This window comes from Eucalyptus grandis, chromosome 4 (genome assembly GCF_016545825.1).
Source record: "Eucalyptus grandis isolate ANBG69807.140 chromosome 4, ASM1654582v1, whole genome shotgun sequence".
Classification (NCBI taxonomy): Eukaryota; Viridiplantae; Streptophyta; class Magnoliopsida; order Myrtales; family Myrtaceae; genus Eucalyptus; species Eucalyptus grandis.
The window spans coordinates 9,945,950-9,964,621 of NC_052615.1; positions in this window are offsets into that span (position 1 = coordinate 9,945,950).

The window sequence follows — 18,672 nt, forward strand, 5'->3', positions numbered from 1 at the left end:
AGCGATATTCGAGATACCTCCTCCCTCGATTGTAAAAGAAGTTCGGAGTCTCCTGGGAAGATTAAATTACATTGCACGATTCATTTCCCAGCTTTCAGAAACTGCAAAACCTTTCTTTAAACTTCTCAGGAAAGATGCACAAATCAAATGGGATGATGACTGCCGACTGGCGTTTGAAAATTTAAAGCGGTACCTGATGAAACCCCCGGTTTTAGTACCCCCAACTCCAGGACACCCTTTGACCCTTTACCTTACCATCAACAGTGAATCCCTAGGTGCAATGTTGGCACAGAAAGGACCCCATGATGGGAAGGAACGAGCCATTTACTATTTGAGTAAAAAGTTCACCGCGTCAGAACAAAACTACTCCAAATCAGAAAAACATGCGCTACATTGGTATGGGTGTTGCACAGACTCCAGCAGTATACCTTGCATTACCAGACATTTCTTGTAACTGAGAGTGACCCAATCAAGTATTTACTCGGTTGCCTAGCCTTGGTGGGAAAATTGGCCAAATGGCAAATCCTGATCTCAGAAATCGACATCCAAGTAATGTCGCAAAAATCAGTTAAAGGTCGGGTGATTGCTGATATGTTAGCAGATTGTCCTAAAGAAGTACGCGAGGATCATTCCCCAGATGACCGAATTTCAACAGTAGAAGAGGACACATGGACTATGTTCTTCGACGGAGCTATAAATTTGTCAGGATCAGGCACTAGGGCGGTCTTGATATCCCCAAATGGGCAGCATTATCCTGTGGCTACAAAATTGATGTTTCCATGCACCAACAATATAGCTGAATATGAAGCATGCATCCTCGGCCTACAAGCGGCTATTGGAATGGAAGTGTCAAAACTAAAAGTGTTCGGTGACTCCGCCTTAATTATCCTCCAGACTGTGGGCAAGTGGGAGACAAGAGACACCAAACTAGTGCCTTATCACGACTACTTGGAAGAATTGGTAGGAGAATTCTAGGACATCTCATTTGAATACCTATCTAGAATTCGTAACCAGTTTGCTGATGCACTAGCAACACTATCATCCATGTTACAAGTAGCGAAGGGGTTAGAAGTAGAGCCTTTGAAAATTGAAGTCCTGACAAGACAAGCCCACTGCATGACTATAACTGAAGAACCCGACAGGAAGCCCTGGTATTACGACATCATGAAATACATCCAGAAGCAGGAATTCCCTAAAAAAAGCACTCCCTCTGATCGAAAATACCTATTGAAAATGGCTTCAAAGTTCTTCGTCAGTGGTGAAAATATGTACAAAAGATCGTATGACTCAGTCCTGCTAAGATGTGTGGATGCAGCTGAAGCCACACGAATAATGCAAGAAATACATGAGGGAGTATGTGGCCCTCACATGAATGGACGTATGTTGGCCAAGAAGATAATGAAACTGGGTTATTACTGGCTCCCCTTAGAGAATGATTGTGCTCAGCATGTACGGAGTTGTCATCGTTGTCAAATTCATGGGGATAAGATAAAAGTCCCTCCAACTAAATTGCATCAGTTGTCTGAGCCATGGCCGTTTTCAATGTGAGGCATCGATGTAATTGGCCCAATTAACCCAAAGGCGTCAAACGGGCATCGGTTCATCTTGGTTGCAATTGATTACTTTTTGAAATGGATTGAGGCCACATCATATGCAAGCGTAATCGCACGGAATGTCATGAAGTTTATCAAACGTGACATAATCGCCCGATATGGCGTGCCGATTCCATCATCACCGACAATGGGACAAATCGAACAACAAGCTGATTGATCAATTATTTTCTAAGTTCAAGATCCAGCATTTGAATTCATCCCCTTATCGTCCGCAAATGAATGGGGCTGTAGAGGCCGCCAACAAGAACATTAAGAGAATCCTAGCCAAGACGGCTGAAAATTATCACGACTGGCACGAGAGGCTACCCTTCGCACTGACAGCATATCGAACTTCTATTGGGGCAAGCCCTTTTTCCCTGGTTTATGGTATGGAGGCAGTTTTACCCATGGAAGTATAAATCCCTTCCCTACGAATTTTATCCCAGGCTGGATTATCTAAGGAGGAATGGACACAACAAAGGCTCGAGCAGCTGAACATGATCGATGAAAAGCGACTGAAAGCCCTCTGTCACGGTCAGTGTTATCAGCAGAAGGTAGCTCGATCGTTCAATCAAAAGGTGCGACCTAAGCACTTTGAGGTAAACGAGCTAGTTTGAGAAAGACATTGCCAATCTTTCCAGAGCCTGGAGGCAAGTTCGCCTCAAATTACAAGGGTCCTTATGTAATAAAAAAGATATTCCCCGGAGGAGCCTTGATCCTAACTGAGATGGATGGGCGAGAATTCTCTAAATCGGTTAATTTCGATGCTGTGAAAAAGTACTACCCTTGAAAGATGTTCATTGTCTGGCAATGCCAAGCACTTCTCTATCAAAATGAAAATGCCTATGCACCTTTATATATGAGTGATGTATTTCCACCATCATAAAAAAATGTGTGTTTGGTTGACTTGATGAAGAAAATTGAATGATAACCACCAGCATTTAAAGAAGTGTCGAAAATCAAGTAGCAAATTCGATGGCATAACTTGAGCAAATTGACATTACCCAGGCAGACGCGTAAGAGCAATCCATGTCAATTTCGCCCAGCTCGGTGTAAAGGACGCGTCATTCAAGAACCGGTCTGGTTAGAAGGAACCTTCTGTCCCAGTCAATAATCTTAGAATCTAGAAGCTTCACTTTTTGTTCTAGACGCAAGCTCTTGCAAGAAGTAATTGCCATAAGAGAAATTAGAGGTTTTGATTGTCCATATCAGATTCCATAGAAGCTTGAAGCATGACTTTACTCAATGCTGCTAATGGTCAGATGGTCGAAGACAGAATTCCACAGAAGGAAGGCGTTGCAAATCATCAATCATGTACACAGAGCCACAAATGAGGAGGGCCAATCAAAAGAGACATTGAACTGTGTCGAAAACAAAAGGCCGTCATTGACATTCAAATATCCCTAGGAGTCAGCAAATATAAACTCTGGGGAAGAGTAATTTGGTATCGTTTCTAGTACTCCTAGTATCTGAACTCACTTTTGACATATTTTCTCCTATTGACAGGAAGCATAGAATTCAAGAAGCAAGCTTAATGGTTAATTTGGACAAATCAAATGACCCATATCAATTTACCTAACTTGGTATGAAAGGACATGACATCTAGGAACCGAGTCGGTTAAATGAAAAAAACAGCACCCTCCGGACACCGTCGGCTCCTCTAGTCGAGTGGTATCCGGGAAGAAGCAAAATGGTCCGAAGTCGGGGGTTCGAATCCCCGACACGGCAGTTAGCCGCTTGGTAAAAAAATAATAAACAAAATTTTGCTTCTCTTGCACCTGCAAATTACGAGAGAGCAGATGACCTAATGAAGCAAAAGACATAAGACTTTGTGTTCCACTTGCACTTCAGGTCCATCCAATCCAGTGAAGGGTAATGTTGTATCGCTTCCAAAGTTATTCGACTCTTGAAAGAGTTTTTGACTAACATGATCCATTTTATCTGTTGCAGGATCACTTGACCATAAAAAATGCGGATAACAAATCAAGGAAAGACATGTCAAACTCTGATAAGCTCTCATAAGCAAAATGGCGGCTCGAGTATCGTCAAAGCAAATGACAGAGATCCTTCAGGCCTCAATTCACCTTTAATTTTGGCCCCGTTGATTGATCCATTTTCATCTTCTCTTCTGTAGGGGCAAAAACAAAGATGCCCGATTAGATCCCCAACCTCGGTTGATCCTTCATGTGTCATATCCCTAATCAATAAGGACAATCATTGACACTCATTTGCAAATAACCCTTTTGATGTTCAAAATTTAACACCATTATGTTAGCCCCTAAAGTTGTCAATAGGGTCTTTTTTTGAGTCAAAACCATTCACTTGTTTTGAAGAGTTCAAACTCCATCATATTAAAAATGTTGCATGTCGTTTCCAGATGGATTCTACATGATGATTTTGTCTATCTAGATCACTGATTCCACTGAGGACTATTAGAATAGACAGCTTAGTGAAGAATACAAGATTAATTGAGCATGCTGGATGAGGCGCGTCAGAATGATGAAAGGCAACCATATCCTACACACAGTCCCCCATCTATACACTTGTGAGATGAGTGCAGAAGATTCCATGACCGCAGGGTAAAGAGTTCTCTCGCGAATGGTATGATAACGAAAACAGTGAGAAGCATTTCACTACTCACCCCATTGAGCCCCATACACTGATGAAATCTCTGTCCTATCCATGTCAAGAACCACCCCACACTGGGGCAGATCGGAGGCAAAGCAACATCACAAGGTGAGAAGAGAGATAGAAATTTTCTTGCTTGCACTTGCATCAATCTCCGAGTGTCTTTATTGCATATGAACACTCGCGTTAATTTAAGTGCCTTAGAGTCATGAAGAGCAATTCTTTCTTTACGCACTTGTATTCATTGTACAACCCAAGTGAGCCTGTAATTTTACCCTCACATCGAGACAAAGCAGAAGTTATTGTCATAGCCTGAGCGCCGGTTGAAGATGAAGACTCAAGAGTCTAATAACGGTGCTTCGATTAAACTTGTCAAGATCAGCTCTCAAGCAACAAGAATAAAAAACATGGGCATAAAAAAGCAGTGTACCTGGTAAAAGCAAGGTCAATACCCATAAATGAAGAACTGGAATAAAAATAGGGGCATGAAAAAGCAGTGTGCCTGGTAAAAGCAAGGCCAATGCCCCCCAGTCAAAAATGCAGCCAAGAAAATGTTGCTATTGTGGTCCATAGAACCTCTATTTGACAGTGAGAAGAAAGACTGGTGACAAATGCCAAGGCAATCACCAGCTCTCACCCTTTTACACATAAATCAAGCCTACATTACATCCCATTGTAAAAGTCTCTTCAGACTAGGGGCACTTCAATTAACGTAAGATTTCATATGTCTATAAGCATCGCTCGAAGAAGTATGAGCAAGACTATTCTATCTCTTTTCACAAGGTTCTTGACTTGTAAACCCGGAGATGATCGTGCAACATTTTCGTCCATCGGCTTCGACCTTGATGGTCCCCTCTGATGAGCTGCTGACCAAGACTTCATCACATTTTCGACAAAGACCTCTCACATTGGTAAAGTCGTACTGTTTGCGAGAATACTCGGACCCCTGCTGACATGATGATAGTGAGATAGTGTGGTTCTTATAAATCCTGCATCAATGGTCGGGATAGCCCTTTCCATGAGAGTGAGTGGAAAGTCCTTTCAGATTGAAAGTCCCTCATCTGGCATGCTCAAGACATCTACATTCTAAATGAAGGTTGTCTTTCAAAATCTTCCCCAGTGGAAATCAAAATATGCGAAACTGACAAAATTATCATGCATGAATCTCATTTGAACTCATAAATTTACAGCATATACAATCATGTGTGCATATTGTGCAAATAGCAGACATACTCTTAGAGATCAGAGATATTGCTAGGTTAGCGTATCTCTATCCCCATTTGTCTTAAAATACTTACCACTGTCCAGGTACTCTCTTATTGACACTCGACCTATTCGGGTTGTCCCTAGAGTATTGATACTTGTGACTAACCAAGTATCCATTTATCTTTGAATACCTAATGATGTCTAGGTATCTCCATATCATCAAGTACCCACCATCGTTCAGGTACCCCTTCGATACTTGCAAACGTCGAGGTATCCTCCAAGAGTTCGCACTTGTAATCATCCAAGTACCCGTCTATTGCCTATTATCAGCCAAATGCCCCTTTTTGATGCCGGAAAAGGCCCAAATATCCTTCAGGTTAGTACTTGTGAATATCCAGGTACTCATTGATATGCCTGTGAATGTCCAGGTATCTTCCAAATCGATGCCCTGAGAAAGGTTGGGGTATCCTCCCGAGAAAGGTCGGGTTCTAACTGGTGTCTTCGATAGAAGTCAGACACCCCACAAATCGATGCCCTGAGAAAGGTCGGCGCATCTCCCGAGAAAGGTCGGGTTCTAACTGGTGTCTTCGACAGAAGTCAGACACCCCACAAATCGATGCCCTGAGAAAGGTCGGCGCATCTCCCGAGAAAGGTCGGGTACCAACTGGTGTCTTCGATAGAAGTCAGACACCCCACAAATAGATGCCCTGAGAAAGGTCGGCGCATCTCCCGAGAAAGGTCGGGTACTAACTGGTGTCTTCGACAGAGGCCAGACACCCCACAAATCAATGCCCTGAGAAAGGTCGGCGCATCCTCCCGAGAAAGGTCGGTGCATCTCCCGAGAAAGGTCGGGTACCAACTGGTGTCTTCGACAGAAGTCAGACACCCCACAAATAGATGCCCTGAGAAAGGTCGGTGCATCTCCCGAGAAAGGTCGGGTACTAACTGGTGTCTTCGACAGAGGCCAGACACCCCACAAATCGATGCCCTGAGAAAGGTCGGCGCATCCTCCCGAGAAAGGTCGGGTTCTAACTGGTGTCTTCGACAGAACTTAGACACCCCACAAATCGATGCCCTGAGAAAGGTCGACGCATCCTCCCGAGAAAGGTCGGGTTCTAACTGGTGTCTTCGACAAAAGTCAGACACCCCACAAATCAATGCCCTGAGAAAGGTCAGCACATCCTCCCGAGAAAGGTCGGGTTCTAACTGGTGTCTTCGATAGAAGTCAGACACCCCACAAATCGATGCCCTGAGAAAGGTCGGCGCATCTCCCGAGAAAGGTCGGGTACCAACTGGTGTCTTCGACAGAAGTCAGACACCCCACAAATCGATGCCCTGAGAAAGGTCGGCGCATCTCCCGAGAAAGGTCAGGTACCAACTGGTGTCTTCAAGAGAAGTCAGACACCCCACAAATCGATGCCCTGAGAAAGGTCTGCGCATCCTCCCGAGAAAGGTCGGGTTCCAACTGGTGTCTTCGACAGAAGTCAGACACCCCACAAATAGATGCCCTGAGAAAGGTCGGCGCATCTCCCGAGAAAGGTCGGGTACCAATTGGTGTCCTCGATACAAATCAGGCACCCGCAAAAGAGATGCCTTGAGAAAGGTCAGTGCATCTCCCGTCAAGGCGACCGAAGAAAGGTTCGGATCCTAGACAAATCATTGATTGTTTTAACAGGCAACCGAAGAATGGTTCGGGTCTTGGAAAAGCAATTTCCCGTCAAGACAACCGAAGAAAGGTTCGGGTTCTAGACAAATTATTGATTGTTTTAACAGGCAACCAAAGAATGGTTCGAGTCCTGGAAAAACAACCTCCTCATATCACCAGGTAAAATGACGCCTTGATACTTGCCAAACTCGGGGTTCACACCCTATCTCACTCACTCTCGGTAAGTAACTACAGGTATCTTATTATCTGTCTTAGTATATCTTTTTTTTTTTTTTTTTTTTTTTTTTTTTTTTTTTTTTTTTGCATAGGACAATAAGTCCCAAATAAAATCTATAATCCGCTGCGCATGCTGGATAAAATTTAAGCATCAGTTTATCTTTGAATGCAACCTCTACGAGCTCACCTTCAAAGAGGGGCGCTTGTTGACGCCTTAATTTTATTTAGGATTTTATAATTAAGTTTTTAATTTATTTTTCAGATAAATAGATAATAAAAAGAAAAAACAAAAATAAAAACAAGCAGAAAAATAAGCCAGCCCAACCCCCTCTTTTTCTCGCAAGCCCAAGGCCCAAATTTTTTCCCCCAAAGCCCGGCCCCCTTCTCCTCTTATTCTTCCTTCTTCTCCCTTCTTCCCCCTACGCCTCTGCAACTCAGGCGCTCGAAGACTACCTATGGCCGAGGAGGGTAGGCTGACATTAGCTGGAGATGACAGATCTCAGGCGCCATTAATGGCTACCTTCAATGCTGAGCACGCTTTGTTGGAGGAGCAAGGATGGGACGCCGGTTCGGCCGCGGGCGTCCGTTCAGCGTGCGAAGGCCGGCGGTCGAATCCCCGTCGACCAGCCGCCCCCTCGCCTATAAATAGCGAGGCATCACCTCCGTCGAAGAGGGTGCCAAGCTCGGAGATCTTTCACTGAGAGACATCAGGAAAGATCGAAGGGCGAGCGCAGGAGAGAACTCGAAGTTGCGAGCTCAGCCCGCCCTCCACCGAGAGACTTTGGGGAAGGCCGGCGGCGAGGGACTTCGGGAAGGTTAGATCTGGCCGGTGGAGGCTCGATCTGGCCTGAGTGAGAGAGAATCGAGGCTGAGGAAGCTCCGGCCGAGATCTACGCCACAGATCTGGAGTTCTTGCTACTGCTGTTCCCCTCCGAAGTGGTTGCCGTGACCGATCCGCCGACGCCACACCGGATCCGAGAGTTGAGAAGCTGCCGCCGTTGCCCTGTCGTCGTCACCACCACCATTCACCGCCACCAGGTATCCGCAACCTCCGGTTGCGTAGCCGTTGTCGTCCCCCCCTCTCTCGAAACCCCTCCATCTCCGGATCTCGACCTCAGTAAATCAAGTTTTTTGTCGCGTCTCCTACTGCCGCACCACGAGCCTTATCGCTGATCCAATTGAGTGGCCAGCCGCTGTCTTCGCCGCCGCCGTAGCCGTCGTAGCCGTCGTTGCCACCGTCGCCGCTGTCGCCGCCGCGCACCTCAGCCTTTCCCCCTCGGCGCCGCGGATTCGCAAACCCTAGGGTTTGCGATTTTCCGGGTCGTTGAGTCGGATCCAGGTCTCGAAACTGGGTAGGGTTTCGCGAGATTCAGGGGCGGCGGGAGTCGGGTCGCGATTCGGGTCAGATCCGGGTAGGGTTCGCAGGGAGTCGGGTAGCGGAGCGAGCTGTCGAGCCGAGTTGTCGGGTCGGGCCGGGTGTCCCCGAACGCCCGGCCATGACGCCATTTTAATAAAATAAAATAAAATAAAATAAAATAAGACAAAAAAAAATCCGAGTCCGGCCCGCATCGCGGGCCCGTCCGCGGCGGGTCGCCGGCCGGGTCGGACCCAACCCGCGGATCCGACCCGGTCAGTTTTTATAATATTTTAATATAAAATAATATTATAATAATTAAATAATTTATTTAAAAAATCAAAAATATTTTATTTTCGAAAAAATATTAAAAAATGTTTTAATTTCCATAAAATCGAAAATATTTAAAAAAATTGTTGAAAAATGTTTTATTTTTCCAAAAAATCAAAAAAATCAAAAAAATTATTTTCCAAAAATATTTTATTTTCTGAAAAATAAAAAATAAAAAATATTCCATATTTTTCAAAATAATACCAAAAAAGAAAATCCCTTTTATGTCCAAAAATTAGAAAAAGACTCAAAAAATGTTTTTCCTCCAAAAAATGCATGGAAAATCCCTTAGTGATTAAACAAGATTACGTACCGAAAGGGCATTAGTGATTAACTAGTTTAATCAAGTCCCCGATCCTAATTTTTCTGGTTACGCGGGAGCGAGTATTTCTCTCGATACTTCGCTTGGGTTTCTAATCGACCCACCCCAAACCGATTAGTGGCGACTCCGTTTTAAAATTAATTTGCAGGTTAAAAACTTGAACCATTAAGTCGTGAATTGGTGGACTTGGGAGAGTCCGGGCTTAACTAATTTCAGTCGAGCCATTAGCCTCCTTAGGCGCCCGTACTCGAATGCGGGCGCCGGAAAAAAGGAGGTCGCGACACCCATCTCGATAAAAAAAAAACATTTCAATTTTATTAGTTCAACAAGTTCTTACAGTTGGTTTTCATAAAGAAATTGCAATGTAGACATGCTAATACAATTGGGAGGTCGACTAGTCCAATCGTTACGTGGGGCCAAATTAGAAGGATTCGCTTATGCTTCATCCGCTTCCTCTTTAGTCGCTCAATCCGATTTTAGACGTCCTCATGAGTAGGCCAAACCCAGGTTTTTGGGAGAGAGGGCAAGTAGGCGTATCAATGATCCGGTTCAGTTTGGGGACTCCTAATACCTAAACTAAACTGAACATTAAAGATGCATGGTCATTCGGAACCAAACAGTGGACCCAAACCGAAAAGACTGTTTGGTTCAGACTTTCGGTTTTTGGTGTCTTTTTCTTATTGGTCCCTCCTCCTCCTCCTTCCATTGTTCCACCTTTCCTTCGATTCACCTCATTCGAGACTACCCCAAAAGTCGCAAAAACTGAGGCTAGATCCATCTATGGCATGGTATGGCCAGAACAAAATCTTCCCAAGTCATCGAAGGAATCAATGTTGTGTGGAGCAAACTCTGAGGCTCGATCATTCACCTTCAAGTTGGGACTGGAGGAGCAGATCGGAGGGGATGGTGCCGGTGGGGTTTGCGGTGGTCGGGGTGGAGGGTGGGTCGGGGCTCGGAGGCGCGTATGGTGTGGAGCTGGTGAAGGAGATGGTCGGGGATGAGCTGTGGGGTGGGGCCTTTGGGGACTGGATGGTGGTGGAGGGTAGTAGAGGGAGAGGATGTTGGTGGCCGCCATGGCCATTAGGAGGACCAAATGGGGTTGTTGTCTGGGAGTAGACGAAGCGATGTATATGGCTTCTCTGAGACAAGTGAAAACCAGAAGGAAGAGTGAAAACTAAAGGGCTTTTGCTGTGTTTCGGTTTGGATTGGATTTTTTATAATCTAAACCAAACCGTTATGATTTCTGCCGAAGTATTCCAGTAAGTTGTGTTGTTCCTTCATCTTTCCTTCCAAATCTTTAGCCCATGTAATCTCCGCAAGCGACAATTGTATTGGGCGTTCCTAACCTCATCCACTTTCTTTCAATATATAGCCACATTGTTTTGTGACATATCAAGGTTCATCAGGGAGAGATCTAGTTAAAATAAGCCTGACCTTAAAGGTGGTGGAAGTATTAGGGGGCCAAACTATCAAGTAACCTTGAGTGTTTAATAGGATGTATACAAAGTGAGTTCCATAAAAGGAATCGGGTTATCCGACTCCGAATTAAGGCTTGTTTTAATTCACTTTGTCAATATTGGTTGGGCGGGGCCAGGGGATGGTAGGCGCGGGGGAGAGAGTCCAAAACTGATGTTGAGGGTCCAAATGAGCCTAGGGCCCTTTTGTAATTTTCAGGTCGGATTGCATAAGAAAAAATCATGATCTTGCTTATGTCTAAGTTCCTAATTTCTAAATACGAAGAATGCAATGAAGAGCAGGACTGCAAGACCAATCTGGATCCTTCTGTTTAAAGGTCAAAATCCGATATTAATAGCCAACTCAATGCGAAATTTTCAAGGAATGCGGAAGGGATTGGAGTAAAAAACTCTAGTATCAACAAAGGACCAAATAGTTTATGGCATTAGTCAAATTTATTGCAACTATTATTTTCTTCGAGGTAACAGATCTAATTTTTTTTATCACGAAACTATCTTCATGATCCAAGGTGAAACCTATTGCTGTGAATGATTGGGGGATACTTCAGCAAAATCCAATAAATATTTGTCGAGTGAAACTTTTCTTACCCAATTCGCTTGATTACTAGGCTTGGATTGCTAAGTTTATAATATGGAAGATCACGTCATTTCTTAGCACAACGGGACAATTCTAAAAGCACTTCCCATTTTAAAAATCTTGCACCTTTCTGACGAAGATGCAAAGGCGTATTTTAACTTAGAGAAATGTTGAAAAAATCAGAAAACTTTGAACAATCTTTAATGTCCAGCAAAGTTATCCTTACTCTAACTATACCTTATTAAACATAGTTTGTTATTGAGTGTCACTAATTCTAAATATGCTAACTAAATATATTTCTATTTTCAAAAAATGATTCTATATATTATGAGAAAAGTGAAAATTTCAAATAAGAGTTCAAAGTGCTCTCAATTTTTCAAATAAAGGCTTGAAGTGAACATTGTTTTTAATAGGGGCTTGAATTATCCTTAATTTCTAAAATAAGAGCTTGAAGTAGACTTTATTTTAAATTAAGGATTGAAGTGGCCATGTTAAACTCAAAAATGACTTGACCTTACTAGTTGGTCAAGGGCATTTCCATCATTTACTCTCTCTTTTTTCTAATTTCTTCCCTTTTTCTCTGTTTTTCTCCACACAAAAAAAAAAAAAACTTAAAATAAAAAAAAGAAAAAAGAAAAAAAAGGCTAATATATACACACACAAGTGAGAGGGTTGGCAACTCTCCCCTGCCTATGGCGGCCACCCCATCATCGGTGGGGCATCGGCCGCAAGTGGTAAGACTAGCCTTCCCGCCTAGTTTTTACTTTATTACGAGTTTTTCTCTTTTTTTTCTTTTTGTTTTATACTATTTTTTTAGAGAAAAAACAAAAAAAAAAAGGAAAAACATAAAGAAAATAAGGAAAGAAAATGAGAAAAGTATGAAGGATGGAAATGCCCTTAACTAGCTAGTGATGTTGTGTCCTTTTTTAAGACTGACATAGCTATTTTAAGCTTTTATTAAAACAAAGTCCACTTCACACTTTTTTTTAAGAAAATGATGGGACTTCGGTTCCTTTTTTTGATAAATTGAGAATACTTTAGGCTACAAAGTGGAGACAACACTCATTCACTTTCTCCTTTTAATCTCAACGAAAGTAGAATACTCATTAGATTTAGAATTTTATCTGTTCTCCTATGAACTGATGTATTTGACCAAGTACAGTTGCAATTGCAGCCAATCAAGCTTTATAATTACTAATGGCCCATCGAGAATATAATTAAGTACTGAAAATTAAAAAGCTCAGCACTCAATGAGTTTAAACGTTATCTGATGATTAAAACTAATATCAACATAAAAATTCCATTAAATCAGGAAAATTACTTAACGTGGTAAGTAGGTAGGGGTTACTTAACTTTTTAAGTAGAAAGAAGTAATTTATGGCAATGAGAATATTGTCAGTTACAAATCAACCTATAATAATCACAATTTTATGTATGGTTCCAGTGATCAATATTTCAATTACCTATTAAATAACTTTTTATTTCTACTTTCAAAACTTAAATTTGTCGGCACCTAAAATTCATTGCTTAAATTCTTAATACCTAATTTCAACTTTATCCAGTGAGCCTTCAGTAAATAGATTATATAAGGAATTTTACTCTAATAGTGGGGTCTAATCAGCCCCACCCACCACCTTCTTCCACAAAGAATATGGAGCCTAAAAAGCAATATCTAGAAGGAGGGAAACATGAATATCTAGAAGAAATGAAAGTTTTGACAATGGGAGTGTTGACTAGGCGCACCAAGGAGCCGTGTACCTTATTCGAAGGAGAGCTTAAGTTTGAATTCGTCGACATTATTAGCAATGTAGAAAAAATTTCGCCTCACACCTGAAAAGAGAACCGAAGGACCACTCTTAAGAGGTTCTAACGTTTTCCACTCCCCTCGGACGCTACACCAAACTCTTCTGATCTAGTCACATCTCCAACCTTTGATCCTCATTTAATTAATTGAGGTACTTTGACGGGACCAAAGTTTACCCATTTAAGTCGGGTTCCCTTGTTATCAAAAACAAAATGCTATGAGGATAAAAAGGAGTAATGATATGCATAGTTCCAGAACTTTATTTCAATAATAATGGGGTCGATACAATTTTTTTATTTAATTTTGTCCATGAACTTTGACCGAATTGATTCAATTGGAAAAATGTGAAAGGGTTAGTACTCAATTGGCATAATTAGAAATTTAAGACTATATTCACAAAAATGCAATAAATTTATGACTTTTGAACAATTTTCCCCATATACTTTTTTAACGTGGACTGCTCTATTAGCATTTATTGGCCCTAAATAACGATCTAGACTACCACCTCATTTTCTCCAATTAGGAAATGTTTTTGTTCCTTTATATATATATATATTTGTAAGTCACGTACATGCAAGCCTAGTGAATCTACATTAAGTTAACGAAACTATGTCCACATCAAGTAAGTGTTAGGATTTTCAATGGAAAAATTACTTTGCTTAGAATTATAAAAGTTCAACAAATTTATTAAACAAAAAAGGTTCATAGATCACATTAAAAATTGAAAAAAGTTCAGTATCATTATTCCTACTTTTTATGCACAAACAAAATCTGGCAACTTAAAGTTTCGAACTAAATTTCCAAACTAGGGGAGTAAGTGTGTAATTGAGTTGAGTCAACAATCAATTCAATGATTGAGTCTGACTCAAATCAAATGGTTAAAGGTAGATAATTGATTTACATAAGTTTTTAATAAGCTTCACCTTGACTCAATTGGATAATGGTTCTCTCTCAAAACTCACAATAAAACCCAAACTCAAGCTGGAATCATTAAAATACGCTATAATTGAAAACTAGTACTATATTTATTTAGTTCATATTTATTAATGAATTTTTATTATTAAAATACATAAAGATTGAATCACTCGATTAGGCTCACGAGCTATATTTTTAAGCTTGAGCTAGACTCGATTAATTAGTATTTGAGCTACTTGAACTCAAAAAGAATCAAGCCAAGCTTGAGTAATCAGCAAGTCGAACTCGAATAGCACGTGAGCTTGACTGAGTTGCATGCTTATCGCCAAATATGGGAATCTAGAAGTTCTTCTCAAACAAAAAGACACGTTGATATGGCTAAGTCAAGCAAAATAGGAACTTAGCCAATGGCCGTCTAAAGTTGATATTGGTTATAGAATATGATTTCAGCGTTGAAGTCTAGTTTTCTTGTTGCGCACCACTAGCCAATCTCAGTATTTATGACTATGTACGTGGCAGCAATTCATTGGCAGAGAATCACACCTTCAAGATTAATAATATTTCATTAGCAGATGCCGACCAAAGCTATTTGTTTCACCGAAGAAAGCCAGTTCTTTCCCATAGGAACATGAATCACCATAACTTACACATGATTGGAAGGCAAACATAGATGCAAGTACATATCCACTAACAGCACGCTAATATAGTTTATGAAAGGTCAAAAAGGTTGATACATACATACATACATACATACATACATACATACATACATACATACATACATACATACATACATACATACATACATACATATATATATATATATATATATATGGAGGCAAAAACATAGGGGTAGGCCTAAGTTGCTAACCATCGACAAATGGAAATCAACCACCGATATGCTTTTGGCTAGAATTTAAGACCACCACAAAACCAACAAACAGCTTAGAACCATAAATCTTTGCACTACATAACAATGTCTAATGGTAGCATTTCGATTAATCACCCATCAGTCAATATGAACCAAAGTCACTTCAATCACATCCGTGGTATTCATAAATTTTTGCCTAAGACCCGTGCACTTGCACCTTGACTTTGCCAAGTTTGGCAAGAGACAAAACTCTGCCCTTCTAATTTCCCATTAATCACTTTGGCCCAACCAAACTTAGCAAAAGCGCATTATTTGTCACATCGATAGATGAGTCATATGCAACATTCTTGCTTTAAAATATTCACCAGCTACCCATCTATACATATTTGACCTATTCAATCTAATCAACCATTGATTTTGATACCACTTATTGAGAATTAACAACAAAAATCTGAAGTCCTCGACAAAGGGGATCCCCACGGGAGAACCCAAGCTTGAGCCTGACCTTCACTGAAAAATTTAACATCCTCACATGTGCACCTCAATTTGGAGTTTTATGATGCTCCTGGATTATAGGGCAAATACCAACAAAAAACCCTAAACCATACCCATTGTGATACAAATACCCCTCTTTTTTCTTTTCTTTTCTTTTTTTTTTCTTTTCGTGTTACCTAAAACCATAAACTTGTTCACCAAGATACAAATGCCCCAATTTTTTTTTTTGGTAACCCAGGGAACCCCGTAAGCCACTCCAGATAAGAATCCCTAACGACATCTCTGGGATTCAAACTTCTGCCCTTCATGAGGGGGAGGGAGCCTGAGCCAGCTACACCACTGCGGGCGGTGGTGCCCCTAACTTTTTTGTACCATGAAGAATTCCAAACTTATACATCTATGTCATATGTATCCCCTATTTCAATTACATCCAAGTTATATTTGTTATATTGGAGGCACGGACACCTGAAGTGCGAAAACTTCATATAGTGGGACAATTAAGTATTAAAAGTTTGAAAAAATACACTTAAGTGTCAAAATCGGAGCAAAATTGATCAGTTAAGTGCCAACAACAAGAACATCCAGCCAAAATGCTGACATTGGGTTTTTTGACAAGACAAGTGCAAAATAATATTATTTTAAATGTTGATGTGGCTAGATAAGTCAAAAACAATATCATTTTGCATATTGATGTGGCTAGATAAGCCAAAAAAGATGTCATTTTGCCTTGAATTTGAATTTTAATATAAATATTAATTAAACTAAAGTTAAAAATAAATTATTAAAAAAAGGAAGAAAAAGCCCTTGCACAACACCTTTTGCAACTTTTTTTTTAAGTTTTTAATTTAATTTATTTAATATTTATATTCAAATTCAAATAAGAGGCAAAATGACGTTGTTTTTGTTATTCTATATTGACTCAACTCTTTGGTGAGCCATGCGGGCTAGTTATATTATTACAAAAAAATGCCTCATAGGATTTCGACACTGTCATTAGAGTTAGCACTTAATGTCTCATTTTTCAAAGAAAATGGCACTTATGTGTATCTTTCTAATTTTTGGTGCTTAAATGGCTCCCGTGCCAAGTTTTTCACTTGCGCTATACTTTTGTTATCATACCGATATAAGCTTGGGTTTTTTTTTATGACACGAGAAAAAAGTTTAGAGTATTTATGTGACAATAAGCAAGTGTAAAGCTTTTAGTTATACAAAAAAAGAAAGTTAAGGGTAGTTGTGTTATAGTGGCCATAATTTGGTTTTATTTTATTTTATTGTTTGTTATATTAACCCTAGATTATAAGTAATTCAACTAGCATTTTTTTTTTCCCAAAAATGATATTAAAATAATGTTAATAAATGATCTTGCCCCGCAAAAGATATCAAGGATGATTATGTTGTCCTGACTAGCAACATAAGTAATTCTCAGTCATTCATGATCGGATGACATTAAGAAAAAGTAGAGCATGCATTAGTGTTGTTGATCAATTAGATTGTGCAATTCACCATAATAAGGAGATTAATAGAAAAATGAAATAACAAGATTAAGGTGGTTCGATTTGAATTACCAAGACCCATGTTCGTGGAGAGAGTGAGAGTGGTAAATCTACCTTGAATAAGGAGGTTACAAGTTTGAAATAAAGCCTCGCTTAACGTCAGGTGCTGAGCTTTCGTTGATGTCATTAGGTCCCCATGACTTTTATTTTTTAGCTGGAAGCATGGTATTTCCTTAAATTTTAGATTTCCAGTGTTAAGCGGAAGAGTGATCTGCTTATGTTTTTTTTTTTTTTTTTGGTTAAGAGTGATCTGCTTATGTTTGACACTATCTTTTACAATGATTTCGTGTAAACTCGCAAAAAGAACCGGAGGAACACTCTTAATAGGTTCTAATTTGTAATCATATAAAAATTGATTTAAACCAGACTTTAGAAAACGTTCCGATTGAAAATGCAATGCAATCTAGGTGCTTGCTCGAGAGGCCGTGGACTCCAATTTATACATTGGATGGCTTATGGGCATTCCCCTTCGGACACAACACCAAGCTCCTTCTATGTACTCTACATTACTTCTCCGACCTTCGATCCTCATGTAATTTATTGAGGTACTTTGATGAGACCAAAGTTTACTTATTTTAAGTTGGGTTTTCTCACCATAAAAACAAATGCTATGAGGATAAAAAGGAGTAACGGCATGAGTAATTACTAAACTTTTTCTCCAATATTTAATGGGGTTGCTATACTTTTTTATTTGTTCAATTTTATCCATAACCTCTTAAAAATCCACTACATGTAGTCCTTCCATAAAGTATATCCACATATCATATGTACCTTTTTCACATGGACTGCACTATTAGCATTCATTGGCCCCGAATAACGATCTAGACTACTATCTTGTTTTCCCTAGCAAGCAAATCTTTTGTTCATTTCTTCTCAGTGTGAATGATAATCCTCCTATTTTAGAAATCAATTTCTATTCTAAAAATAGATTATTTTATTTATACTTCCCAAATGAGTTTCTGAGCAAAACAATCAAGTAGCATTTGAGCAATCTACGTCAAACTTGAATAGCTCAAGAGCTTGAGTGAGTTACATTCTTATTTCCAAACATAGGAATCTAGAAGCACTTCCCAAACCTAGAAAACACGTTGATATAGTTAAGCAAAATGGGAACTCAGCCAATGGTCGTCCAAAGTTGATATTGGTCATAAAATACGATTTCAGTGTAGAAGTTCAGTTTTCTTGAAGCGCTCCACCAGCTAATCTCAGTTATTTATGACTATTCACGTGGCACCAATTCATTGGCAAAGAATCACACGTTCAAGATCAATAATATTTTATTAGCAGATGCTGACCCAAGCTAGTTGTTTTACTTTAGAAAACTAGTAATATCTTGCCCATGATTGGAAGGCAAACATAAATGCAAATGCACATCCACGTATAACAACGCACAAGCCTCTTAGAACCATAAATTTTTGCACTACATGACAATGTTGAATGGTAGCATTTTGATTAATCACTCATCAGTCAATGACAACCAGAGTCACTTCAATTGCACCCGTGTAATTCATGATGAGGGTGCAATAGCAAGCTTAATTTTTGGGGGTCTAAGTCGCAACAGCTATCCAGGCACAAAGGAGGAGGAGAGGGTCCACTGAAGCATTATCGAGAGAGAGTGAGAGTGACGACAGTTGAGCAGCATTTTGTCTAGAAAAACCCAACACGCCC